The sequence below is a fragment of the Ornithodoros turicata genome, chromosome 6 (genome assembly GCF_037126465.1).
Source record: "Ornithodoros turicata isolate Travis chromosome 6, ASM3712646v1, whole genome shotgun sequence".
NCBI lineage: Eukaryota > Metazoa > Arthropoda > Arachnida > Ixodida > Argasidae > Ornithodoros > Ornithodoros turicata.
Genome location: NC_088206.1, coordinates 60,281,150 through 60,292,037, shown reverse-complemented (window position 1 = coordinate 60,292,037; position 10,888 = coordinate 60,281,150). Strand labels below are relative to the sequence as shown.

The window sequence follows — 10,888 nt, the reverse complement described above, 5'->3', positions numbered from 1 at the left end:
GGGTGTAGGGAAATCCCTGCCACTAGGTAAACAACATTAGGTAAGCGGGCCCGACTAAGCCTGAGGAGCTTGTGAGGGGCTTGTGTGCTCCAGTTTGATAGTTCATTTTTAGCTATAGTTCCTCATAATTTTACTTTGCTTCATTCAGCTCTATTTAGTCCATCTAAATGCGCTGCAAAGGGCTTTAATAATTTGGGTCCTGCAATACCCGAATTATTACCGTCAATTATTTTCCGTTTCAGGTATGAGATATTCGTTTCTGGTCTCGATATCTCCTATATTACCGGAATAAAACTTTCTCTCGGCTTCACCTGTCTTCGCCTAACCGCTTCCACGCGTGCTCCTTCTCCAGTTGTAGGGTGATACAACTCAACAGCTGGCAACATTGTAACCATAATGAAGCCGAAGCCACCGAAGCCCGACGCGAGATCGGGCATGCTCCGAACCAGGGTACTGAGGAGTAAGTACGAAGACATAGAGGAACGATGTCAGCTCTGCAAGGATAAAGCACCGGAAAATATTAGGCATGTAATTCTCGAATGTGAGGGGTTGGGAACTCGACGATTGTGCTCGCTCGAAAATGCACTGGGTTTCACCGCAGACGACGGCGACGAACCGGAAACGGAAGTCAGGGAAACGAAAAGAAGACTAAGAAGTTGGTTTCAAAAGACACGACGATCTACCGGACAAGAGACTGTGACAACAGAGGCAGACTGAGTGGAAGAAACAGTGTATTCTTTGTAGTCTTGTGAACTTTTTATTTCTTACTGCATGTCCGCTCCGCCGGAGCTGGACCCTCGTTACAAAGAGGCCCGCCAGGGGTGCCAAACCATCCATCCATCCGCCATGTTTAAACGTGAAATTTCTTAGCGCAATGTTTAAATTGAGGCGTGTTTCTTCCACTGCATATTGCAGTTGACATCAGTTGGTGAGTGTTGAAGCTGAGTAACTATGCGTTCTTCTAAGTGCTTTGTGTGTTCCGTTGCATGTACATCTCGGAAGTGGCCGTGTAACGACGGCATGGTGGGCGGTTGCGTTCCTGTCAATTGAAATATACTTTCGGCGCAAACTGTAGGTTGTCAAAAATAGCTGCGTGCAATAATGAGAAATTTAGAAGACCAGCAACGCGTGTAATCTGCTTCACAACGTGAGGGTTTACGAATTATTGTGTTTTGAACCCGAAATTATTATTATATTGAAAATATTATTGAACCAGAAAGCATGCAGTTCCTGCGGAATCTGCTACGTTGTAACGTAGACATGCACAATCAACGATGAAATCTGTCCCTTCTATGTTTGTTCCAGCCTGTTCCAGCCCTTGTGTTGTGTCGTCTGTTTTCGTCTTTTTCCCAGTCTCGGGTTTTCGTCATGGATCTTAGCCACCAGCTCGCTTGCTTTTTAACCATTTTATCTGTATCAGAACATCAGTTTCTCTCGTGCACAATCACTCTGGCAATGGGGTCACGCGCTCTTTGGGGGAATTTGGGGAAAGGGGGGAAGGGTATAGTAGGGGAGGGGGCTTGTACACCATTGTACACCTTGCACCTTGTTCGTGACGCGACCAAACGTTTGTGGGACATGGGAAATTTTCCGCTGCAGCGGTAGCATGTAGCACTCCGTAGGACTAGTTACATATATAATACTTAATTTTTTGTGTATTATATTTTCAAATATAAGCAGAGAATGCGAGTATAATACATAAAAATCAGATTAAAGTGTAACAGAAATAGCATCGCGCTTGAAAGAGTTGCCGTCTGGCAACATTGTAATTGCAGCGCCGCCTCGTTTAAAATCCGGATTGAACTGGACCACAGCTGGTGTACAGGTGCAGCTGCCATATTATACCGTACCGCCATGTTTAAATTTGTGGCATGTCTCCTTGTCAGGTTTGGGCGCGTAAATCTTCTCAGTACTGCAGTTGACACAAGCTGGTGAGTCTTGACGTTCACTGAATATGTATTCTACTGTTTTCTCTGATTTCATGGTGTGTAGAACTATATTTGCATCATGCACAACCCCGAAGTAGCCGCACACCGACGGCATGGTGTGACTGCTGTGTTTCTGTCAATTGAAGTGAATACTTACTGCGCATTGCATAGCTTGTGTATAGCTGCGTATGTTGAAAAATCACAAATTTATCCCAACAGCAACGTATAATCTGCTTCACAACGTGAGGATATCGCTTATAAGGCATCATATTGTTGCACGGTGATAAACCGAAAGCCGCTTCCGCAGAGTCGTATACGGGCACAACGACACTTTATTTTAATGTAATGATTGATATGTTTTACGTACGAGCACGACACGACGTGCCAATCACCTAAAGTAATGTTAACACGCTTCGAATAGCAGTAGGAAAACCTGTATTTTCGCTGGAGGTTTGGGCAACTTCGATGCAACACAAGCACGAATTGTGAAGAGTCTTGCCCTCTCGACTTAAGAGAAATTTCTTCTGATCAGCAGAGGAAGGGCAGTTCCAACTTTGCCACGTGCGTATCGTAGAAATATGTATACGGCGCAGTTGCTGTAAGGCAGTACACTTTCCCTGTTTAACCAAGCCAGCTCAAATGTCGTAAGAACGAGGAATGGCCGAGGCAGTTTGGCAGCGAAGAAATTCGTTAATTCAGTGTAACAGGCATGTGTACAAATGAGAACCTTATCTCCTGACATGCACTGCAACTGCGGTGTGATAACTGTGGTACGCATGATATTGACAAAACATGTGGTTTATAACGTAATAACACAACCAGTCATTATCATATGAAGCACTAACAGCAGCGTCAATAAACAAGTCTGGGGGTTTACAGTGCAAGCCTCTACACATGATTAGTACGTCTCTAACCACGTCTTCAGCGCAGTGTCTATCTTTGCATCTGCATGGGATTTCCTGGGCATTCCTGGATATCAAGCCAGATCAATAAGACGGGTTCATTCTCAAGGCCTGGGAAATCGATACACCAAAATCCAGTGGATATGAACACTGACTTGAGATGCGTTGAGGAGTTTCGGTGTAAGGGGGCACCACACCACTGCTTCCGATATCTGCTACAGATGCCTCATGTGTGGTGACTGCTGGAAGAGTCTACACCTTGCTGGCTATTCTCGCTGGATTGAAGAGCCTCAAAAACAAAGCTTACACTGTCCTGGTGCACGCTTCAACTTCGGAAGCATTGGCATGTTTGTTCCCATGAAAACCTCTCTGCACTGTGAAAACAAATGCCTGCTGTTAATTATGACGCATTATATTCTGAGAACAATTGAAAGAAAAATATACGTCCGCATTTTCTCTTTTACCACGTATTGACACAAGCGATGTTCCTCAGCATATTCCAGCGGAAGATGCAAAAAGATATCAGCAGCTCTCTGCTGCCATGTAAGCGAGAGCTCTCAGTGTCACGTCTTTTTGTAGACTACTAACCGTTGGGTGCTGCCACACGATGTTTCGTAGCAGACGACAGGAAAAGAAGCAGACACTGTTGTCTGCTATGTACGCAGTGCGAAATTACCGTATTTTTCTAGCCACGTGCGAATGCTCAACGTAGCATACTGCGGAACTTCTGCCTCCTTTTTCCTTCCACAAGTATATTCCGTTGGGATGTCACTCGTGTGAATACAACGTGAAAGAGGAAAACAGTTGGTGTAGGGGCTGCAGTATTGTTTGATAAGCAACAAAGAATCTTCTGACTGTAGTTCATAGCAGTACTGTGGTAGCCACCAGTTTATACACTGACTTGGAATTGAATAAACCACTTTACGTGTCCACAATACAAGTGAATGTTTGTACTTGCTGCAGATCGGGAACATGTTCCTTGGGTTGTTCACCATGGCCATCATCTGGGATAGCACGAAGGCTCATCTAAAAAGTAAGTCACAGAACTATCTTCTTCACGTTCTTGAAGGGAGACTTCGCGAGGACACGAAAAATATTAGGTGAGCGTCATGCCGAACAGTAACCACCCCCTCGATACCGAATACAACATTCACGTTCATTTTGTGCGAGTAATTATTTAATAAATGATGACGAAAGCAAACCGAAATGCGACGGTTCGTCCAGAGGAGGGTACTGTGATGTCACCCAGCGTTATCGTCTGCTTCAAAACCTGCATTCTTCCTTGCGTTTTGAAGGAGACGAAAAAAGGATGTGCCGTGTAGTTGCCATTTCCATCATGTAGCGAATCTCTTGCTGCAACCAGAACCGTTTGTTACCATAGATTGAGAAGTTACCCGTCAAAAAGACCTCGTTACAAGTTAAGTTACCGTGTGCAAAATGTAACTAAGTTAATAACAAAATTCTTCAGCCTGAAATGTAACTCGCAGTTACTGAGTTACTTAAAAAAAGAACGAGTTACTTCCAAGTTACTTCGGACACAAAATAGCATTACGCAGGTGCAGCGCGCGTGAGCAGTTGAGTTAGACCTTGAGTTGCCTGCGGAGGAGTGCAACACGCTTAGATCGTTTTCGTTTATGTCCAACAATAGACACCTCCCTGTTTGTAAACAAATGACGTCCTAGTGCTCGACAGCGCCAAAATTTGGTAGAATTGAACTACGCTCGAAGCTAGGGGTGAATAAGGTCGCGCCCGAAAGCCACGCTCTTGAGGGGATTACGATATGGTCCCTTAAGGGGACGCGACCCCGGGTCCTACTTTTCTTTCAATGCGAGGCAGTGACCAAGTGCCCGTTCATGGAACCCAGCCCTCTCCCTCCGATTTGTTGCGGTTTCAGTCTGCCTACCAATGTCATGGTGACGTTTCTCTGGTAGAGGTATAATCGAACGCTTTGCATCTTTACTCCCTGTGGGCGCACAATGATTAAACTTCATTGCAATGGCAGCGGTTCTTACTTCTTGAATAAAATACTGTCATTGATTGAATATCACGTTTTATGGTAAAAGATGCCATGGAGGAACCGGATAGAAAGCAAGAAAATATGTGGATGTGAGTGAAAAGCGAGTTAACAGTAACTTGGAACTTAACTTAAGTTACTAAAGGCAAAGTTACCCGAAGTGAAGAGTGCCCGGCCTGGCATCTCCAGCTGTGGCTTACGCCATTCTAGCCTTAACCAAACAAATTTATTAGACAAGTTTATAAGAGGGTGCTGGCATATTCTGTTGGCACAGAGCAAACAGGATGCCGGGTCAGGGACCCAGGTCGGTGCAGAGCTCTAACGTGTGTTACTCTCATTGCGTAAGCACGGAGGCCAAGCAGAATTTTACAGAGCTTGAACTTTGTGAAACTTGAATTTTCCCAATGTCTGAATGGGAAGACTTTATGCACCTCCTACAGGGCGGCTACTTCATGTCTAAAAATTGCATACCATGATCAAGCCAGCAACAATCCAATCCCAATTGAAACTACCATAGCAGGAAAAATATGCAAAGAAGGAACAATACAGCATCTTGCAAATTTTGCTTAAACGACTACATGATCTGTGCATGGAATGTAAAAGGAATAGGCAGAGCACAAAATGCACAACTGAACTAGAAAAAAGAAAATCTAACTTTGGCAAACTGCAGAAGTGGATCTTGTAAGGATGCTTGTTTCGCTTTCAAAAACAAAGTGACAAAACACACATTGAAACAACTGCGCCAGATTGATTTCGAACGCTGTTATGACGGGCCTTCCCATGGCTTATTTCTCCTGAAGGGACTAGCCATTCCCATGGTACGTTGGCCAGTTTTAGTTTCCAGGTTGCCAGAAAAAGACTGCCTTCGTGACGTCACTATCCGGTCTTACCCGTTCCTACTTACCTTAGGAAGGAGACCTATAGTTTGGAAACTCTGATGCTAACTTCACCGAGTAACTCTACCCGGTTTTGAAATGGTGCTTCAAGTGCAATGCTACTCCCGAGTGAACTCGAGTACATTTAGGTATGCACCCTATGTGTCCCAGCAAAAGGGAAATGAATCTCCAAGAAGGCAAGGGTACATTACATACACACAAATGGACCTACCTGCTTTCTGATTGAAGGACGCTATTGTTTTCCCAGGCTGCACTGTACAGTACGTTCTGAAAACAGAGGATGGCCACTGTATTATATCATAAAGCTAAGTGATTGAAAATAGAATTATTTGTGCAAAATATTGTGCCTAAAGACATCGGATGAGTGCAGGAGAACAGAAGGTAGTGTTGAGAGCCACGCGATCTGTCAATAATGTTAACATTTAAATGGGCTTTGCATCGTTGTAGTGCCTGTCCTGCAACGAATAGCGTTACAGGCTTAAAAAGCCTTAACTTCAGTCTTAAACTTCAAGGAAGAGTTTCACATTTCAACTGAAGTTCAGCAGTATGTGAACATTTCCCTGTGAGAATGCAGGAACAGGAAAGCATACAGGGCTTCAGAAAATCCCAGGGATCTAGTGGCACTTTGAAATATTGGAACTTTGTTATCAGAAAGGGGGAGTAACTCCCCAAAACCCTTTGTTTCTCCTGTCCCGGCTGCAGTCCATGAAGTGTAAAGATCACAGAAAACTAAACATGAAAGGCTAGTCTCTCTTCCCAGTGACAAAAAATGTCCACTGTGCACAAGGAGCACTGGGATTTCTTGAAGTTGTCTATTGTACTGCAGGAGAGCTTGGTCTTGTGCCACAAAACTCCATTTTTATATGGATACGGCTGTGTGTTGTAGGCCTGATTGGGATGCATTCTTAAAGCCTCTAATTCAAGTCAGATTGCATCCCATCAATTTTAGTTTAAAATCAGACTGTTAGATACTCAGAAAGGCTGATACTATTAGTATAGACGGCTACAGCTGCACTGATGAGTATGATTTTGCTGTTTGTTGGCAGGAATTCTACCTTGTAGAGTACCTGCATTTCAGATGTAGGTACCACAGTATACCCTGCCCACCAATTCCTTTAGTTTCATTGTCGCTCACTGGTACACGTGTTAATATCCCCTCACATTAGTAGAGCTTAGAGAGGAAAGCGCTAGCTATGAGTGCTCTGCACCGTAACTTTTATTATTTTTTTTTTAATGCATACCATCTTGTATGTCAGTCTTGAAAACCAAACAGGCACCCCATGTGATAATCAATAGGCGTGGCTCAAGGCAATGGGCCTTCACATGTACAAAGCATAACAAAAAAAACATGACACATACCAAGTTTTTATGACAATGTTAAGCATGACACACGTTGAAGTGCCCACACACACTTCACACTTGTGCAAGCAGAAAGTATTTTTCTGGGTTGCCGAGCACAACCATGCTATCTATTCGAAGCATTAGTGGCTCTTAAGCTGTAGGTTTACCTTTTATTATCGGAGTGATTCGTATTGCGTAACATTATTTCTGTTTTGCTGAAGTTGGGTATCTCCGCGAATGTCATCTTGGCACTGTGAAATTCCTGTGCGCATATCTAGTTTATGTGCCGTTCCATTTTAACCTTGGAATCGTTTTCCGTCATTAGTATTTGGCGATCATTCCTCAAATTCTTCCTGAGAGCAGTTTATTACGGAAAGCTTAGGTAGCGACGATCGTGTCTGTGGGTTTGTTTGCTGCAAAAATATTAAACTTCTCCCACTCAGGAACAGAGTTGGTGTTGCGCCATTGAGCATCCAATCAATCAATCAATCAATCAATCAATCACTCAATCAACCAACCAATCAACCAACCAGGAAGAGTGGGAAGAGCATTGATGTAGGGATACAGGGACACACAACACGCCGGCATGCTGGTCTCCTTTCAACATGGCGTTTGCTCCGCCGTCATGGCCGGCATCGTCTGCTCGCGGGGATGATTTCGTTCCGGACGAATTCTGGACGTTTGGTCTATGTGTAATCACAAATTGCGCAAAACTAATTGATTAATAATACTTGTGTATACAATAGGGATATAGGAGATACTACTTCGGCATACATGGTGAACATCGACGAGCACTCAGACTGTGGGGGCTGTGGGGGTGAGACGAGGACTTGATTGATCTTCTGATATGTCGATGATCGCTAATCAAGGCTTCCCAAGATGTATTCCTCGTTACTATATTTTGATTATTTGTTTATTTGATTGCCTTTTGTAAGTGTGGAATTTTTCTTTTATTCCCACGGAGGGGATTTGCAGCAGATGGCGTGAGAAGCGCAAACATCAATAGAGATAATGGACATACGAATGCCGGGTCGAGTAGACGTTAATAAATTGAGGTATTCGTGAGGATATTATTATAATGTGAACCATTTGTGTGATAAACAAGCAGCCATGATGATATTGTTACCGATTGGCGGATTTGGTTGCCTTATGATGTGCTCATGATGGCAACTTCGCGTGGGACGGCGGCTGCTCACCCGGAACTTTGGTATTCGAGGTTTGATGGGGTCCAATTGTCACGAAATTCAACGTTATCGCTTCTCGGCCTTTTGGCTAAGATCAAAGTGTAGTATCTGTTCTTATCAGCTTAATATCTGATACGAGTCCTATTTGGACTCAAGATATTAAACTTATTTTTGGAATGCGGCGGAGTGCTTGAAGCTTGCTTCACCTCTGCCACGGGTTGGCCCGGTATTGCAGTACCTCCGGGATCGGCCCACTCCCCTCATGGGGAGACCATCAATAATCAAAAAACAGAAGTATAGACATTAATCTGCACTTTTTTTATATGCAACGTTCCTCCCATGCCAGGTCCGAAGATAAGAGGTGACACCAACTCACCTAGGCAAACGAGCCGAGGCGAGTTCCGTATAGAGCAACATATAGAGGCTTGAAGTGTTGATACCACTCACAGTTACGGTTTTCATGATTGATTGAAACAGGGTTAAGCATCACTGATGCATGCGAACACCACTGGCACTATGGAGCTCTCTTCAAAAAAAAAAAAAAAAAACATTTTATCAATATGTATGCAACAAAATATATGGGGAGTATTCATAAAAATGTGCAAGAAATACTGTAAACGTATTTTTATTCGCGATGTATTAATTTTTTCGCGAATCGCGCAATCTCTCATTTGCGAAGTTCTTCGCGAGTATTTAATTTCGCGATACCGGGGCTCTTTCCTTCCGCGGGATAAACGTCAAGATGTGGGTTCGGGTCCTACAGCTGGCTAACCTTTTCAGTGGCTTTCATCTTTCATCGTTAATTTCTTAGGCAATTTGAAGCTTTGTATGTGTTTTTTCCTTTCTATGTTGTTCCAGCCTCAGAACATCAGTTCGCGAGTACAATTTATCGCGATTTTTTAGCGGTCGCGAAATTCGCGAAAATTAATACGTCGCGAATAAAAATACGTGTACAGTAGGTATTATATATCAGCTGATTTAGATGTATATGAAGCAGTTACAGCTAAAGTGCCTCAGAGCTGATCATTGCATGAATATGAACAAAGAAGGAAGAGGTTGGTGCTCCCCACATTCTGGAACCTGCTTACCTCTACAGCGCACAGTTAAGTTTTAGATTCAAAGAACTGCACCAGTATCAGCATGCTTCTTCCAAGCAGCATGGTGGGTGCTTTGGGGAAGTGGGACCTGGGCTGAGGGTGCAAAGGGCAGAATCTATGCTGTGTAGGAGCTGGACAGGAGTCAGCAAATGCAGTAGGCGGGACACTGGTGGACAGCATCAAGAAGAGTACTGTGCTGCATATCAACACTTGTAACTAACAATGGTTGATTCTTTGTAGAAAAAGTTTTAGCAGTTTCAACCTGAGATACGTGTAACAACCTGTATAACAACCAATCTGTGCAACATTGAATAAATGACTTAGTTCTCGTGTATATGTTCTGAAATAGAGTGAATTCAAAGTTTCTCTCACCCAGGTCCGGTATGTTTGGGCCGAGGCTCGTAAGGCATCTAGAAGGCTAGAGCAGGCCCATTCGTGTTCTTAAAAGCGCCATGAGGCTTATGTTTTTTTAGGATATCATTGACGACCACACAGAAACGAAATGACCCTAACATAAAAAAAAAAAAAAAAAAAAAAAACACGAGCAGTGTAATTATTATGGAGGACTGTGTGTGTGTCAACTCCACTTGACACACGAAGAGAAGCAAATAAGCTGCCCCTCCAAATCAGGTATGGAAAAAAAAGTACATAGTTCTTCACGAATTTTGACATTGTTCAGGAGCACTAAAAGTATCCCCTCTACAGACTGTGTTGTTGCCTTTGCTTACGGTTTCAACTTTGAGTAGGAAGAAAAAAAAAATTGAAACTGAGCTGAATTTATTGACACCAGATGGCTTCGGGTTTGCTACTTAAATATGGCTCCTAAAAATTAAATACGATGGACATTATTTTACGTAACTGTTCCATCTCCATTTTTTCTTCTCTGCTCCTTTCTAATTTCCTGCGCATAATATCTGGAGAGGCTGCTGCTTCTATAGGCTTGTAAACTTTGTGCAAGAAATAAGATGAGCCCATCTTTATAATTGATCGTTCGTGGCTTTACAGCATGAGACAATTTAATCCCCGCGTTAGTTAGTGTGTGGGATCTTCCGGTGCAAATCCCCACGCGGTTCCAGCCCAACCCGTCTAATCATAGCCGCAACCCCCCAAGAGCGCTGACAGTGTGGCAGAATCTAACATAACAGAGGCTCCGCAGTCAAGCAGGAGCACCCAAAGCAAAGCAAAAACTCCCGCCCCGCTACAGTGTGCTTAAACCATCACTCGTGAACTTTATTGCAAGCGTAAGCACGCATCACTCGCGGTGGTATCGCCACATAACTCACCAGTATTTGTCTGGGAATATATCTCACCAGGAGACCATCCACGTTCAGCTGATACGAGACTTCTCTTTTGCGCCTCCAGCGTCCGCTGGGCCCGCAGTCCCCAGCATCCTTGACACACGCTGGCAAGATGTCGGCCCGGCTCACGATGCGTCCCTTCTCCAGCTCTCTCTCCGTTCCGCCTTGTTCAACGATAACGTTCTTACGTGATAACGATATCCAACAGCAGTCCAGGGGCAGAGGAGC

General features: G+C 43.9%; 2 long non-coding RNA genes and 1 other non-coding gene across 5 annotated transcripts; 2 read left to right on the top strand and 1 right to left on the bottom strand.

Moving 5' to 3' along the window:
• The first annotated feature begins 407 nt into the window (after window positions 1-407).
• LOC135396865 (uncharacterized) lies at window positions 408-8,521 on the top strand. 2 transcript variants are annotated; one of them, XR_010423552.1, is made up of 2 exons: window positions 408-928; window positions 3,794-8,521. It is a non-coding gene; the product is annotated as an uncharacterized LOC135396865 (long non-coding RNA). The 2 variants fall into 2 exon arrangements; XR_010423553.1 differs by lacking the exon at window positions 408-928 and adding an exon at window positions 1,545-1,931.
• On the bottom strand, window positions 2,437-8,015 carry LOC135396864 (uncharacterized). Of its 2 annotated transcripts, XR_010423551.1 has the most exons (4): window positions 7,856-8,015; window positions 7,612-7,767; window positions 5,952-6,007; window positions 2,437-3,204 (listed from the first exon to the last, which is right to left on the bottom strand). It is a non-coding gene; the product is annotated as an uncharacterized LOC135396864 (long non-coding RNA). The 2 variants fall into 2 exon arrangements; XR_010423550.1 differs by having other exon boundaries at window positions 7,612-7,981.
• Window positions 8,334-8,525, top strand: LOC135399357 (U2 spliceosomal RNA). The gene has a single exon (XR_010424247.1). It is a non-coding gene; the product is annotated as a U2 spliceosomal RNA (small nuclear RNA).
• The last annotated feature ends 2,363 nt before the right edge of the window (window positions 8,526-10,888 follow it).